General features: G+C 32.0%; 1 long non-coding RNA gene across 1 annotated transcript; it reads left to right on the top strand.

Annotated features, from left to right (window-relative positions):
• The first annotated feature begins 14,446 nt into the window (after positions 1-14,446).
• Positions 14,447-17,390, top strand: LOC141607093 (uncharacterized). Its single transcript, XR_012526889.1, has 3 exons — positions 14,447-14,904; positions 16,105-16,198; positions 16,776-17,390. It is a non-coding gene; the product is annotated as an uncharacterized LOC141607093 (long non-coding RNA).
• The last annotated feature ends 595 nt before the right edge of the window (positions 17,391-17,985 follow it).

The raw sequence follows: 17,985 nt of genomic DNA, 5'->3' as shown, positions 1-17,985 counted from the left end.
CTACTATTTGGTAAGGCTAAGTCTCAATCTTTTGAAAGCAAAGGTCTTGTCAATTTATTATCTATCAATTTTAAGTGAGCTAAAAGTCGAATTATCGATAATTATAATTGACACGGTCGAAGACTCGATATGATATGCATGTGTTAGTATGGCGATTTGGCAATGCATGCAACATATTAAAAGAAATGCAAAGCAAAAATAAAATTCCTAGTATGGCCTTCCTAAAAAAGAAAATCAAATAATCTATTACATATTCGGAAACCAACTCATTTGGTCCCTTGAATCTTCAAGTGGCACGCCTCCCAAGAACATCATCTTCGTCGAAACGCCTTTCCGAATGGCACCATCTTGAATAAACTCCGGAATTACAAATAATAAATTACATAGCTATTCCTATTATACATTTGTAATATAAAAACTAGTAAAATAAAAGTGATACGAGATCACATTAAATTACAACTGAATCAATATCTTCTTACATTACGGGTAATATCGATTAAAAACTAAGGCCATACTAAGATAAAATTACATAATTCAAAATTACATAAATAAAATATGACATTCAAGAATGAAATATGTAGCATTATAATATGTGTCTATCATGCCAAATTATGTGCCAAATCGCCCTATTTTAACTTATAACGATCATATAACCTGGTTTTATGGAAATTCACGATTTTTAACTTATTAAAATCGTAAATTAATACTAAAATCTAATTTTAGTCCAAATTAATTATCCTAACTCTCTTAGGATTCAAAAATTAGTCATTACTCAATTTTTGACAATAATTCAACTTGATATAATCTTATGCTCATTTTGACTCTAAAATCATAACTTTTATGAAATAAATCCAAATTAAATTACAATAATTTTGAATTTTGAATTTCAGAACATTCTGGAATATATCCATGACACTCATAATGTCAAAAATCATGGTTTAAAATTTTCGAATTTATTTCGAGAAAATGTAGTTGCGATTTATCGGTTTTATCAAATAAAATATCTAAAGCATACAAAAATTAATCTAATCAATTTTACAACTTTAGATCTGATTAGTGGGATATAAATGCAATCTAAAATAATTTTCTCATGCCATGAAATTTGTTTTAGCTATTTTTGCTAAAATAGTCACTATTTATGTCATTTTTACACTAAAAATTCATAAATCATGCAAAATAAATTGAGTTCATCTTAAATTTTATACACAGTGAGTAAAATTTACATTTGACAACATATTAAAATATCATGGACTTCTTCAAAGTTTAACTATTTTTAACCATTTTATCTCCTTTTAATCTATTTTTATCTCATAAAAATCATAAATCATGCAAAATAAATAAAATTTATAAGAAATTTTATATACAATAGGTAAAATATGCATGTGAGGTCATATAAAAATTTCAAGGTCAGAAACTATGTCTAACTATTTTTAGCATTTTAAACAACATTTTAATCATTAAAATGTAATAAAATCACTAAAAATCATTAAAATGAGCAATAAAATACCATAAATCATAAAAATGACCTAAATACATTTTAGGACCAGAATATACAACTTGCATCATGATTTCGTGGCTTTATCTAATAAATCAAAATTTTTTAATTTTAATTAAGTTACTAATAACTCGTAAAAACTATAAATCGATTATGCATGCAACATCCTATGCTCTGATACCAATTATTAGGTTCATATACCTATGATTAGACTTTTCTAATGATGAAGTAATTAGCATTTTAATATAAGTTCTTAAGATCTAGTGCATGCATAACTAAAGTAGAGATAAAATAAGAAAACAATGGTTCTTACATTGTTGTTGGTTCGAAAATTAGGGCACAAATAAGGACACGTTCCTTATTTGGTCTTGAGCATAATAATAATGGATGATCCTCCAACCTCAAATATAGAGATACTCTTTTTAAATTGCACCCAAGACTTTCCCTTAAAACTAATATATATTAATTAACTAGATTTATATATTAGTATCCTTAAATAATTATAATAATATGTATTACTACACTAGTAATAATATTTATGATAATATTAGAATAAAGATGAATCATTTTTTAGAGTTTCTAAAACTATTTTAAAGAGATAAAAGTGAGAAGGTGAATGAATAATGCATGAATGAAAAATAGAGAACAAATTCTCTATATGAGGAGGGGGCAGCTAGTTGTAGGGTGGTGGAAGGCTAATGCATGGCCTTCTCACTTTTAATTTTGTTCTTCACAATAATTATAGATGCAAGGCTACTTCAAAATAGGTTTTGATTGTGTTTTATTAATCAATTAAATAAAACATCCACTAACCTATAATCCCTTCATTTTTTCGGTGACTTGGATAAAATGGATTTCCATTTTATTTTGTCAATTTGTCACTTGTCACACAATATGTTACATGTAGTATGAAACATTTTATTAATTAATTTAATGCATATTTATCAAATAAATATCATTATATATTAATTAAATTACATATAACAAATTGTCTAGTAATTCTTGATCACATAAATAAAATGGGTCATGTAATTATAATTTACAATATTTTGCAATTATAATTAGGGTTATTTCATGGGAATAATCCAAATTGTACCTCTTCTTCTCATATTAATCCATACTAACGTTTAACTGAGAAAAATCTGAACTATTACTTCATTTATCTTTTAATGAACCGAGTCAATTTTTTACCTACTACAGCAGGTAAGCTATCAGGTCATAAAATCGTGGGTCCCATTTTTTTATTGTCTGCTCCCTCCATGTATCACTTTCAACAAATTAAGAACCAAACCTAAAGTTTATCAAAAATCCAGAAAAAAAAAACCTAATTACCCAACACAAACCAATCCAATCATAAATCAAACACTATCATCTCAAATTTTAGATAAAACAAAAAACAAAGCAAAAAAAGCTAATGAAAACCCAGAAAATCCTAACTAAACAATTTAGGACCATTGAAAACCCAGAAAAACACATCAATAGTGGTACTTATACTTGTTTCAGATCTTCAAAGGGAAACAAAAGCCGTCCACCATTGTTCTCATATGTCCTTATTGACGTGGAATCTGCCATACACATTTTAAAGACCATCTGAGGAGAAATTCAAGCTTGGCATGTGCTCCTACAAACACGGGTATACTGATGAATACACACTCACCTTCACTGTTCGGATTCAGTACTGCCATTGATATCAATAGAGCCAGATTCCTTGATCCCGTGTAAGCCCGTTTAGCAGCTCCAAGGTTAATAAATGATGATGATGATGTATGTTTGTTGATGATGATGATTAGTACCTCGAGGAAGATGTTGCCATGGATACGAATTGAATAAATTCAGAAAGACTTGTGAATTCTTGATGAAGATGTGAGATCGAAGTGGGAAATATTTTGAGGTTCTGTTTTTTAGTTTGATTATGGAGGAAAAGGGGATTTGGTTTTGTTTAGGGTGAGGAGAGGACTGATTTCAGGTTTATAAGTCAAGGGAACCGGTTGTATAGGTCTCCCTTCCACCGGTTCATTAAAAGATAAATGAGGCAAAAGTTCGGATTTTTCTCAGTTAAACGTTAGTATGGATTAATATGAGAAGGAGAGATTTAGTTTGGATTATTCCCATGAAATAAAGCTTATAATTAATCAATCATTTGTAATTTAATTGTCTCGCAAACAATAACGAATTTTTAGTAATAAAAACTTTTAATTACTAAAATAAATCTTATTTAATCAAATTACAATAAGATATAAATATTCTTACTCACAAATGAATTGTTCACATTTAAGGAATTGATTAACTTGTATCGATATACAATTAATCAACTTATCTATTAAGGGAATTGGCCTATAGGTGTGACCTTATGGGATCAACTGATCACCACCGTCAAACGACAGTAATGTCAAACTCTAGTTAGCCAGTCATTACTGATTAATGTTGATTAGTTGACTATATAAATGAATCATCCTTTACGTATTCTTAATTTGAGATTTAAACATGTGATCACACTATTGTTGAGGACACATACTCCAACAATCTCGCACTTGTCCGAGACAAGTGTGCATCACCAATTCTCTTGTCCTATTGCAATCTCCCACTCAATACAAGGTGTGTTGCAGGTCATACTTGCATTTGATCATATCTTGAGTGGTTTCCTCGATCTGGAGAGTATTTGTCTGACCGGAATTTTCTACCTTATATACCTTCCGAGCGTGACCACGCATTTTTAGTTCACTACTCCTCGAGTGGCCCTGAGCTTTCAAACAACCCTGACAAGGGGGTGGACAATTCCTATCGCACTATTCTCTTCGTATAGCCATAATTCATCATGACCCAAAATATACTCATTTAACTTCAGTTGCGACAGTCGTAGAGTATAAATCAAAGCCAATCAGAAACTTGTGCTAACTTGGGTGAATAGTCTCTAGTCAAAACAATTGACTCATAAGAATACTATAGTAGCTCTTGCCACGACCAGGCTTTATGAATTTCCAGAACTCTATAAGCGGTCACTACCCACAACAATAAAACATAGTATCCACATAAGATGGTCCCAAAGGGCTACGTAGGACACTAAAATCGAAATGATGTCAACTACAACGTATATACATAAGCCCACAACAATAAAACATAGACTATTATAATTTAGGAGATAAAAGTATTATTAGTTAAAGAGGTACCTTTATTATTTTCCATTCAAGTTGTTTTTGCGGGTGACACCCGAAAAGTGGATCCATAGAGGTTGTCTTCGTAATTGTCTTGTGTTAGATATATGTTATAGACTTGGCTTAATTATATTTATTTTACTAAAATAAATGTAAATCTATGAAATAATTGCAATTCTTGCATCATATACAGGCTGGATTTACATATTAATTGTATCCTTCAAAAATTTCGAGGCTCTGGGAACTCCTTGAACACGACCAGGATGTTCGGCCTTGCTAAGGGCCTTAGCGAGTATATCTTCTCGTCCCTTGGGAATAAATACACCTGCCTTCACGTCTTTGTTTATTGCTTCCTACACCGATTCATATAAAGTAAAATAAAATGGTTATGTACAAAGTTATCTATACATATATTAGTTTCAACATTTCAAATGTTATACTAACTTACAATTTTCAATTCCACTTTCTTAACATAATCGGTCCTTATCTCCATTCTTTGACTTGTGAGCCCTTAACTAAGTTACATATCGATCAACTTTCTCCAATGGGCATCCCTTTGCGGCAAAGTCAGCTTTCTAAAAAAAAAAACATTTAACTTAAGTTGGCTAAAATATCAAATAAGTTTGAATTCAGAAACTTTATTAAACAATTAAAAGATATGGAGTAACTTACAACTTTTTTCACAATTACCTAATATCCTCCTCGAGAACCATGGTATTTTGCTTTCCTTTGAGCCACATTGTTCTTATTTTTCTCACTAATTGCCTATTTTTCATCCCAAAAGATCATTTTAAATTGTATAATCATCAATTTGTAGCCAAAAAAACAATAACTTACATCACAAAAAACTCCGGACAGCATAAAACCATGTTATTACAACCTCTAAACATTAGAGAAATCATCGATTTTTGCCATTCCTACTAACTGATTTTGTTCAGCAGTTTGGACACCTTTGATTGCTCAGTAATTTTATTGCTCAAAACCTCTAAATCTAGAAATTAACCTTAAATTTGATGTGGGTTATACCTAAAACACAAGGAATCATCAATGATAATGAACTTAATCAAAAATTTTGAATCACAGCACCAAAATGAAGGAATTTGACAGTGGTATAATAAGCTCCTTGTGTTTTTTTTTTTGGGTTTTTTGGTCATATATATATTCTAATATGGACAGACCTAAAGAAGAGCAAGAAGCATCAAGTTCAGCTAAAAATGACAAGAATCCTTCTAATTTAGATGTTTAGGTACAAATTAAACCCAGAAAACATAAAATTAAATCCCACAAATTTAGCACCGCATATCCAAGTTTCACTATCCAGACGAATAAAAAGACAAACCGCACATAATTGAATACTATCCAGATGAATAACACAAATCGCACTTAATTGAACTGAAGTTCCTGCCGAATCTTGCCATTAATTAAACTTGTGAACTCGTCTCTTCATCTCTTTTCTCAAATAAATAAATGCCCTTTATCATTAATGGCAACCAAATCCAAAGATGATAATTAGGAAAGCGAGATACGGGAAGAAAGAACAATAAACAAGAAGCCAGAAAATCCAAAGAAGGGAAAGGACTAAGGAGGAATAAATAGATTATGTAGAAGATGACTGGCATTAACAGGCAGGTAAACAAAGTGACCAAGTACAACCAGGGAAGAGGGTAAGAAAGTTGGGATTATAGTGAGTTAAAGCATCGTTTACATTTAAGCTAGATGTGGCAAAAAGTGTATAATTTTAACAAGAGTTATAGAGGTGTATAATCGTTATATAGTAATTTAAGCATTTAAAACACTTCAAAGTTACCTTAAATGCAACAGTAGTATGAGAGGCCACAAATGAATTCCATTCATCTTCGAGTGTGTTGCTGCCACATTTGTTTAACTATAGAAAAAAAATTGTTGTAGCAGATGTCAGTATAATGGTGTACACTAATATCATAGATCTAAAGTAAATAACATCCCTTTTTTCTCGGAATTTGGCTATTCAATACAATATGTTGTTTTGAAATATAAGAAATAAGAATAACAAACCAAAAATGAGATAATAGTGTGAAAAAGGTAGTAGCTTTAATCCAGGTTCAAACTCATAAATAGCAAACCCAAATTAGAAAATGACAAGTTATGGACTGTTGGCGACTTGACGATCTATCCGGCATGGCGTGAAGCTCGAGATTTTACAGTTTGGAGATTAGTACAGCGTGTAATGGATGTTTTGTACTAAAGAATGATAATTTCACAAACTTTGAATGCAAAGAAGCAATATACAGAGGGAACGGTCAGACAGTGAAGATTAAGGAAATTGACATCTAATTGCTCTGAACTTGGTAATTCGTAATTTGGATTTGTGAGAAAATAATGACCAAGTTTCCTAAACACTAGCAAAATTGATTTGGAAACTAAAGAGGAGTAGAAAGGATAGAGGCATATATGTTGCAATTTCTTTTGATTTTTGCATTTTAAACTACAACTTTTGATTGAACTACTTATTTTTAGCACATTAGGAATCAAATTATTTAAGACTGGATAGTAACTGCGTAAGCTTAATAGAGGAAGTATTAATTTTTTATTGCACCCATAATAGTATAAATTTTCCATTGCACCCATAATAGAGTACATCCTCTTCCTCAGCTCAAATAATTATTTAAAATGATGATTATATTATTCATTTGGGTTCTTTCTTGAGTACTTATTTTCCATGTACTGCATTTAATTAATTTATGATGTTGTACATCAAACTCCTACCTATGCAAAGTTCTAAACTAGTAAACTCATAATTATTGTCTTATACCAATATTAGAATTGTGTAACTTCCGAGTCTTATCCAAACTACCAATTAATATAATAATGCATGTTCATCTAATTAAGCCTTAGCTAAGAGCACATTAACTTGTTTATGAATAAGGTTTCCAACAAAATTAAGTATTCTAACTCAAGAGATGGCTAATACTCTTACCAACAGAACGCTTTGACCCTCCTAATTATTGCAAGCTTATAACAATCCTAAGTATTGATGGGGGCTGTATTAGGAGAATTATTCCCGGAGCCATCCTTTGTTGTCTCGACTCACAACTTCCGGTTAATTTTCCTTTTTACCAACAAAGCCATCCTCTGGTGTAAAATCGTTAATAATATATCATACTATTTTGGCGACAGATAATCCATGTAACCAAGAACCCACCAATCTAATCACTAACTCGTTAGATAAAATATTGAAATAATCTAACAATTGTCCATTATAAGGGTCGGTCTCATAATAACCTAACTATAAAACGGTCATGAGAAAGAGCATGCAGTAAGAAAGCTTGATAAATTCAGCAAGATCAACAATTACACACATAAGGAGGAGCAGATTAAGGGGTTAACAATATGTACGAAAAGACGGAGCATCAAAAACAAGTTAAATAAACGAATAATCAGTACCTCGGTGAACATCTGAAGCAGGTATTATATGAATTAACAAAATACTAATCATTCATATCTATTTAGTCTTCAAGATGAAAGTATACCCACTAAAATCAGAACAACCATCTTACGCACGACGATAATCACTCGAAAGAAAGGTACAAATTAGGTATAAATTGCGGCATAAAATACTCATTTTACACAAAATATGACGGCAATATTGCAAGCAAATTAAAAGTGAAACGAAATAATGAGTAAAATTGAAATTACCTTGTATTTTGACACACTTAAGTTAGGACGATCGGTGGTGTTGGGTTAGGGCGATGATGAAGGAGCATGTGGTGGTGGTGGTGGTTTGTGAGGCGCGCTGGTGGTAGGATCTGACGGTGGTAACAGGGGCGGTGATCGTGGTAGCGTATGATGCTAGGGTATGTGTATAACGATCGAGCGAGTTTATTGTGTGTTTGACGGTGGCCTGGTGAAATGAAGAGTGAATAAGAGGGGAAATAATTAACAAAAGGAATTTGTATCATCATATGAAAACAAAAGAAGACGGTTGGAGTAAGGAACCGTCTTGTTTATTAATAAGAGGACGATTTTATTGACCAACCGTCCTTGTTACTTTTAGAACGAGGACGGGTATCTCAATTAACCGTCTTATTGATGTGATTAGTAATGGCGCCAAAATTTTTGACCGAAATAAGACGGTTTCGTCCGCAACCGTACTCTAAGGGGCGTCCTCTTAGCCTAAAATTGTAGTAGTGTGACTTTAAGGGATCAACTGATCACCACCATCAAACGACAGTAATGTCAAACTCTAGTTAGCCAATCATTACTGATTAATGTTGATCAGTTGACTATATAAATGAATCATCCCTTATGTATTCTTAATTTGAGATTTAAACAGATGATCGCATTATTGTTGAGGACACATACTCCAACAATGTCGATTTGGCATGCATGCAAACATATAAAGTAGAACATGTAAAGAAAAGCAATTTCCTAGTATGGCCTTCCTAAAAAAACAAAAACTAATAATCTATTACAAATTCGGAAACCAACTCCTTTGATCCCTTGAACTTTATGTGGCTCGCCTCCCACGGATACACCGTCTTGATCAGGACTCCTTTCCGAATGGCACCGTCTTTAGGAAACGTCGGGATAACAAAATAATAATAAAATACATAGCTATTCCTATTATTTATTTTTAATAAAAGTTAAATCTATTATATTACAAAACGGTGATGCGATATCACAGTAAAATTACAACCAAATCGATATTCCTTTACATTACGGGTAAATACCGACTAAAAACTAAAGTCATACTAAGACAAATTACATCATCCAAAAAATTACATAAATTTAAATGACATTCATCCCTAAAATATACAACAAAATATATGTATTCAAACATGCAAAATGAATGTGCCAAATCGCCTTACTAGATTATATCGTATATAGCTCGGTTTTTATGGAAATACGTGATATTTAACTTATTACAAATCACTAATTAATTCTTAAATTAAATTTAAGCCCAAGTTAATTATTCTAACTGTTTTAGGACTCAAAAATTAGTTTTCACTAAAAAATTGACAATATTCCAACTTGCTTATACATTATAGCTCATATTGAACCCTTTTTCCATAACTTTTATGAAATAAATCCAAATTTTGTTGCAATAATCTAAAAAAGTTAAATTTAAATTTTAAATATTCTGGAATATTACCATGACCTTCATAATGTCAAAAATATGGGTTAAAGAAAATTCTAATTAATTTAGAGAAAAATATAGTTGCGATTTATCGGTTTTATCAAATAAAATACCTAAATCAAAGAAAATTAATCTAATCAATTTTCCCACTTTAAATCTGATATTTAGGACATAAATTCATCCTGAAATAATTTTCTCATGCCATAGAAATTAATTTAGCTATTTTTGCTTATATAATCTCGATTTAATCCAATTTTAACCATTAAAATCATAAATCATGAAAAATTAATCAAATTAATCTCAAGTTTCACATACAATAAGTAAAATATGCATGTGTGATTATATTGAAATTTCATGGTCAGATTCAAAGTTTAACTATCTGTAGTTAATAAACCATCATTTTACTCATTAAAATGTTATTATTATACTGAAAGTCATAAAAATGAGCAATAATCTTCTATAAACCATCTAAAATGGACCTAAAACATTTTAGGTCCAGAATGAATACATGCATCAAAATTTTGTGTATATCTCATACTTACACAAATTTTCCCGTTTTTATTTTAATCATCTAATAATTCGTAAAAACCAATAAAACTGTTTGCATGCAACAAACAAGGCTCTGATATCACTTGTTAGGTTCTTTAACCCACTTATTAGACTCTTATAATATAGATCTAAGTTACTTGTTAAAACAGATGATAAGAATCTAGTTGCATGCAAATAAAATAACAAGAAATAAAGAGAGAAAACAATGTTTTCCTTACACTGAAATAGATGGAAATATGGGCACAATGAAGGACTCCTTCCAACCTTGTTCTTGAGCTATGAATATAAGGATGATCATCCAACCTCAAGTGTATAAGTTGCTCTTTTTGATTGCACCCAAGATTAGACCCAAATATTCCTTAATAATATTAACTAGATATTATTAAGGAATTAAACCCTTAATATTATTTTTATTACTACCTTGGTAATTAAAGAATAATATAGTTGTTGTGTGTATTTTAGAGAGATGTTTGAATAAGATAAGAATAAGGAAAATGAGCAAGAAAATTGCTCTTAAAAAGCTCCCAAAACCGGCACCCACCTTCCACTAGTGGGCAATTATTTTTGCTTATTTTATTTTGCATGCAAACATAGGTATGATTACATTAGGGTAGGTCATTCTCATAAGCATGCAACTAGTATGATGATTGCATGCAAGTTGATTATAAAAGAAAATGCAAAATAAAAATGTTTTCCAACAACACATATATTTCGCCCAACATGTCTATAAAAAAGACCATTTTGATTTTGTAATGTTTGTCACACAAATATAAGAATCATATACTTTTTTATCTTATATAAATAAGTATTAGTTTGATCATATAACAATTATATAATATAAACTAATAATTAATATACACTTAACTCTTAAGTGATAATTATGTCATTATATTAATATATAATGGGTCCTATAATGTCCAATTAAATTAATTTACAACACTTTGTAAATATAATCAACAAATAATCTCTACCACTAAAAATACAAAACCTCGTTAATTTAACGAAATTAACGTTTAATTATTAAATTAAATCTTATTCAATCATATTAGAAAAAGATATAAAATTTCAGTATTCAATCATCGCACAATTGAATAATAAACTTGTGTTGACTCGAGTTCTAAACTCGACTTCAACAAACTCACACCTCCATATATATATATATATATATATATATATATATATATATATATATATATATATATATATATATAAATAATAGTATATATTTTAGTCCCTAATATACATAGATATATAAGGATGGTTGAGATTGAAAGCAAAAAATATACTTAACACTAATATATATAATTAATATATAGCTTTAATTATACATTCACTAATGGATTAATTAGTATTAGGATCAACTAAGTCCTCCTTTAGCATTTTTCGAGTGTTATTTTAACGACAAAAAAGTGTTATTTTGTGAGTCCATAAATCCTCTTTAGGACCATTGGATGGGAAGGTTGGAGGGTTGAGAGATTGAAGCAAAAAAAGAGGGATTATGGCCTAATTAAACCCTTTCCCTCTCTACTTTTCTAATCCACCTTAATCTAACACTAATTTACTATATAACATTTTTTCTTCCACTAACTTCTCACTCATCTCTCACAATTTTTTGGTATAATTTTAATAGAAACCCCTATCTCTCTAAAACCCAATTAATTCAAATATCTCAAATAATTCCCCCAATTAATTCACCCAAAAAATCCAAAATAAATCACTCAAGAAATCCTCCCACCACCCACTGCCACTACCACCCACTGCCGCCACCACCACCCTAACAATACACCCGACATCAACACCACCACCACCCTAACACACCTGTCACCACAACACACGACCCCACAACCCGGAGGGGGTGAAGGAGGTTGTGGGTGTGGTGGTTGTTGGGGAGGCAAGAAGGACGGAGGGTGGAAGAGAGGAGGGAGGGAGCGCGGCGGTGTGGTGGTGGCGTCTCCACCCACCCACACCTCGCCCCCCCACTCGCATATATATATATATACCCACCACCGTAAACACAACTACTACATCCTCTCCTCCCCTGCCTCCTCCCTTGCCTAACCACCGTCCACCATGCTCCTCCTTCACGCCGATCGATAACACATGACCCAACCGCATATAACCACCAGCACCACCATGATCGACAACACACGACCCCAGCCGCTCATTGCCAACAACACCACTAACAACCGCCTAACCATGCTCCTCCTTCATGCCGCACCACCACAACCCTCACGCCGCCGCCGCCTAACCATGCTCCTCCTTCCCCTTCCCCTTCCCTTCCGCCGTTTTCCAGATCTTTTTTTTTTTTTTTTTTTTTTTTTATTCTTCTTCTCCTTTTCCAGTTTTGTACTTTTTTAAAAAAAATAAAATAAAATTGTGTTTTACTTATTCCAGATCTGGTTAGTTGTCACTTTTTTTTTATAGTTATCAAATCTTTTCGTTTATTGTTATTGTTATCAGATCTGTTCTGTTCTGTACTTTTTTTTTTGATTTTGTTGTTGGTTTTCTTTTTAGAGTTTTTCTTAGATTTTTTTTAAATCTAGTTTTTTACTTTTTTGTTTCTATTACTAAATAGATATGGTGGTAATATTTTGAGGTAGATTTTTGATTTGAATATTTGATCTCCATAATTTGTTGATTTTTTGTGTGTCAAATCTCTTGTTATATATTCGTCTTGTTTGTTAGTGTTTTTCTTTCTATTTTTTGTTTGTGTGTTAGCTTCATTTTCTCACTATGGTGTGTGTGACTATTGAGTTCTTCAATAATAGATCTACAATAATAAGCACCATACCACTTTCCATTCTATTTTTTTACTTCCTTTTTAGATCTGAAAATAATGATATTTGTAATTTTTTTTTTACGACAACTTTTTAATTATATCTTAGATCTTAGAAATTAATCTCGTATAATTTGTGAATTTAAATCTTCTAGTAAAGTTAAAATTACAATTTTCTCTATTAGAATTACTTTTTTCTCTATTAAAGTTAAAATTACAATTTTCTTAAAATTACACTTTGTACCTTTGGAATTACAATTTGCAATGTGAACGACACTAAATGTACTAGAATTACACTTTTTCTATTTGAATTACACTTTTTCTGCTAGAATTACTATTTTTCGTGTTAAAATTACACTTTTTTCGGTTAAAATTACACTTTTTTCTGTTAGAATTACACTTCTTCTGCTAAAATTACACTTTTTATCCTTGGAATTACACTTTTTTCTGCTAGAATTACACTTTTATCTGCTAAAATTACACTTTTTTCTGCTTGAATTACAGTTTTTCTGCTAGAAATACACTTATATCCATTAGAATTACACTTATTTATCTCAATGGACTTGGTTATATTCTCATTGACCTAATGTTACACTCTCAATGGACCGAAATTACATTCTTAGTGGACTAAAATTACACTTTCCTGGACTAAAATAACACTTTGCTGGACTGAAATAACAATCTCATTGGACTAAAATTACACTTTCCTGGACTAAAATAACACTTTCCTGGACTAAAATAACACTCTCATTTGACTGAAATTACACTTTTCTGGACTAAAATAACACTTTTTGTCGTTAAAATAACACTCGTAAAATGCTAAAATAACAATAAGTTGTGATAAAATTACTAAAATTTAAAATATTATTGGTCAAAATCACTCAAAAAAGACTGAAGTTAAACTCGTAAAACGCAAAATTCTCGTAAACATTCCTTAAAATTACAAATTTCAAAATAATATCCGTCAAAACCGCTTCGTAGATTAAATTTACGTTTTTTCTGTTAGAATTACACTCGTAAAATCATAAAATGTCAAAAACTTGTCTAAAAAAACGAAAAAAACTCAAATAGAAAAAGTGTTAACAAAATTTTCATAAACTTTGAAGTATAAGACAAAAGGTGGTGTTAATTGTGTATGATAATGAATTAATAAATGTATTATTAAAACTAGAGAGAGAAGTGAATTAATTAGTGTTAAGTGTGTTTCTTACTTTCAATCTCAAGCACCCACCAAGCATGATCTAAGGGTTATGGGAGGGACTTATGGACTCAAAACATATGAAGGACTTATAAGAACTTTACTATATATATATATATATATATATATATATATATAGGGTCGGGGTCACGTGCGAACTAAAGTATGGTACGAACTGTGCGAACTAATGCTACCAAACGTTATAGTGACTATCAAGTAATCAGTGGTCTAAATTAAATCTCCAACTCCTCGCATAACACACCCAGTGACCCAACCCTAACAAACCCAACCCACCTCCTCGGTATCTCGTCCTTTCCACCACCACCAAGGGTCGGCCTCACCTATGCCGGAGAACCCAGTTCGCCGACGCGCCTGACCCGATCATCACTCCGACGAACCCGACTTAGCTTAACAACCGATGCACGTCCCTCTCATCTTCATAATTAACACCCCAACGCCTATCTTGCCACTGACGACCACCGGGACCACCGGAAGTCTGTCACTACCAGAGACTGAGTTGTTTCCTATTACAAGCTTAACAAACGACACTTCCGAGGCTGACCGCGAGATTCCTAAACTCTCCAATTATTACAATCAAACAACAGAACTTAATAGCAGGTGATTCACTTTATGTTCTTTTAATTCCTTATCAATCCGGGTTTCTGATGAATATATTATAGTTTTAGGTGTGATTGTTTAATTTTGGCTCATCATGTCGATGATGCTTTCCTTAACAAAGGATTTAAGGCTTCTAAATGGTACTCATTTCTTATACCTTAATTATTACTCTTTCATTTGGTCACCGTTTAGATTCATTGTGACGGGTATTTTAATCTAAGGTAAATAGATGAATGAGACGGAGGGAGTATATTTATTCTTCGTGTTTGTTGTGATTAAACCAAATCTTAGGATTCGGCTGATTAATAAACAAATGGGGTTATAACTGAAGTTTAGTCTCCCCAAATCGGAGAAATGTAATTTGAAGAAATGTATTTAGTAACTTAGAGTGTATCTAGTAAGCTAAAGGGTTGAATCTATTAACTTAATGGAGTGTATATAGCTAACTTGTTGTCCTTATAATCTGATTTCCGTATTTGTGTTATTATTGAATAAGAATTAAGGATGCTTTATCAATGTGAATGTGGAATTTTCACTAGCATCGAGCTTGTTCTGCATTGCTGGTGCAGTGCTTCTAGTACAATCAATAATATAATCAAGCCTATTGTACTTTAAAAAGACTCGATTCTTCGGTGTTTGTGTGTTTCCCTTGAATTTCATTCAAATTTGTGTCAGCTCTCGGTGTTTCCCCTTGAGTGAAATCTTAATAGTTCCAAGTCTTCTTGATGAGAAAATCACCTTAAGTTTAACTATACTGATACTTTGTGGCATGGTACTCGTGTTTTGCATTCATTACGTCTCTTTTTTTCGAATTGATAGGCAGTTGTGGCTACTGCAACATGTTTGGCCCTCGAAGGTGCGGCTATCAAAACCTAATACTGCTTTGTAATTTCTGTTTGTCTTATTTTGCCATTCTGAATTCCTTGTTTTTTTTCATGATTTGCCTATGAAACTAGGCTACTTCCGTCTACATGTTGATAACGATTTGAGGTTAAACAAAGTAATTGAAATTAAATATTCGCTTGTGAATAGAAACATATAAATAGGGTGGAGTTGAATGTGAATTGTGATTTAACTTATTGAATCTTTCTAAGGGCTTGTTTGTTTAACCTAATATTGCTTTGTAATTTCTGTTTGTCTTATTTTGCCATTCTGAATTCCTTGTTTTTTTTCATGATTTGCCATGCTGAATTCCTTAAGGTGCTGCTATCAATGTTCAATTGAGGCGGAAGCGGAGTAAATGAATTGGTTGAGGGCTGCCAGTTTTTCATGCTTTGCTCCAGAGATAAGCTAAGTGAGCATCATCTCTACATGCTGATATAGTAATATTGTTATCTTATTTTTCAGTATTATTATTGTTATGTTATGTTATGCTTCTGTCATTTTGATAAAGATTCCTAAAAAATATTGATTATTATTAGCTCTTGTTGTCTCTTGCCTTTGTCTGTGGTCACCTAGTGAGGATTCCGAAATGTGTACTCAAATTGGTTGTCTGCATAAATCTTTAGTTTCATTTTCGATCTGGTTGTCTATTATAAATAGCAAACGAGTCAGTTCAGGTCGAGTAATTTCGGATATGTTTTCTGACTTGATCCTGGACTATATAAATACACTTTCTCAAACCTCTTCCTTCCCACACTCACTGAATTTCTCTTACCCTGCATCATCAATGCACATTCATTAGATCAGCATAATTAATCTTTGTCGAGCCATGAAATGGAAAGATTTCAGCTCATAAAAGAAAGTTACCCTGTCCATTATAGTGAAGTTTCGAGGCGCATATGTGTAAATCCTGCTCATTTTATTTGTCAAGTGCTTATTGCTTTCATCCTTTTCACCCTCAATGACCTCTATTTCTTCCTTTTTCGCAGAGAAAAGCTCCTTCAAAGACCACGCCTGCCTAAAAGTAGAGGTTGTACTCTTTCGGATGTCAGGTGGTGGGATAATACAGAAATTGGAGAAATCTTTACTGATCCAGAGATAAGCCAGAAGTGAGCATCATCTCTACAATGCATCTTGACCAGAGACATATTGCTTTTCTGCGTGATTTGTGGTGTAGAAATTACCTGTTCAATAATGTAGTCGTGATCGACTTATCATTATCCCCAAGGCTACGGGTGGGGTGAAGACCGAATACCAGGAGACGGAGGAATCCTAACCAACAACTCATCATTTATGTTCAAATTCATAATTGACCGAATACCACTATTTTCAACTTCATTCTCACTACTCTCATTAGTCCTGGTAACACTATCCCAGCGTAATTGACCAAAGAAGGCTTAAGAGGTTACAGTAGTAGTTGATATGAGTTGGTTTTATTTTAATCAAGTGTTGTTTTAGTTTTATGGTATATGTATGTAATGGTAGAAGTAATATGATTAGGTTGTTTAAGAAGTTTAATTAAAGAATTTGGGATCAATAGCTGATTGATTTTGTAATCGGTTGTTTTTCGAGTATTTAATCAAATATATAAATCTTAATTCTCCCATTTCTCCTGTTTTTGTTATCTAATTGTTTTTATAAGTGTTAAGATGTCTAATGTTTAGTTTGGAGTTGTTGATTGAAGATCCATTAGACAATTTATGTTACAGTAATAACTAGTAGGTACCAATAGGTATCTTGAATTTTGATATGTCATGGACTCGTGGTGGAATATAAAGGAGTGTATCTAGAAATATAAAGGAGTGTATCTAGTAAGATAAAGACGTGTATCTAGCAATGTAAAGGAGTGTATCTAGAAAAATAAAGGAGTGTATCTAGTAAGATAAAGACTTGTATCTAGCAATGTAAAGGTGTGTATCTAGTAATATAAATGAGTGTATGTAGTAAAATAAAGACGTGTATCTAGCAATGTAAAGGTGTGTATCTGGTAATATAAATGAGTGTATCTAGCAAAGTAAATGAGTGTATCTAAGGAAATGTTTTATTTCAGCCATGCGTAGCCATTAAGAAAACACATGCCAACTTATAATCTGATAACAATCAAGTTCATGGTCGTGTGACATTTTCTGTGGGAACCGCGTTCAAGCAAGTATAACTTCTAATTTCAGCAAGAACGAAGATACAGAAGACGAGTACATG

The sequence above is a fragment of the Silene latifolia genome, chromosome 1 (genome assembly GCF_048544455.1).
Source record: "Silene latifolia isolate original U9 population chromosome 1, ASM4854445v1, whole genome shotgun sequence".
In the NCBI taxonomy this organism is placed as follows: Eukaryota; Viridiplantae; Streptophyta; class Magnoliopsida; order Caryophyllales; family Caryophyllaceae; genus Silene; species Silene latifolia.
Note: the sequence above shows the minus strand (reverse complement) of the source record. Positions and strands in the feature narration are given on the sequence as shown.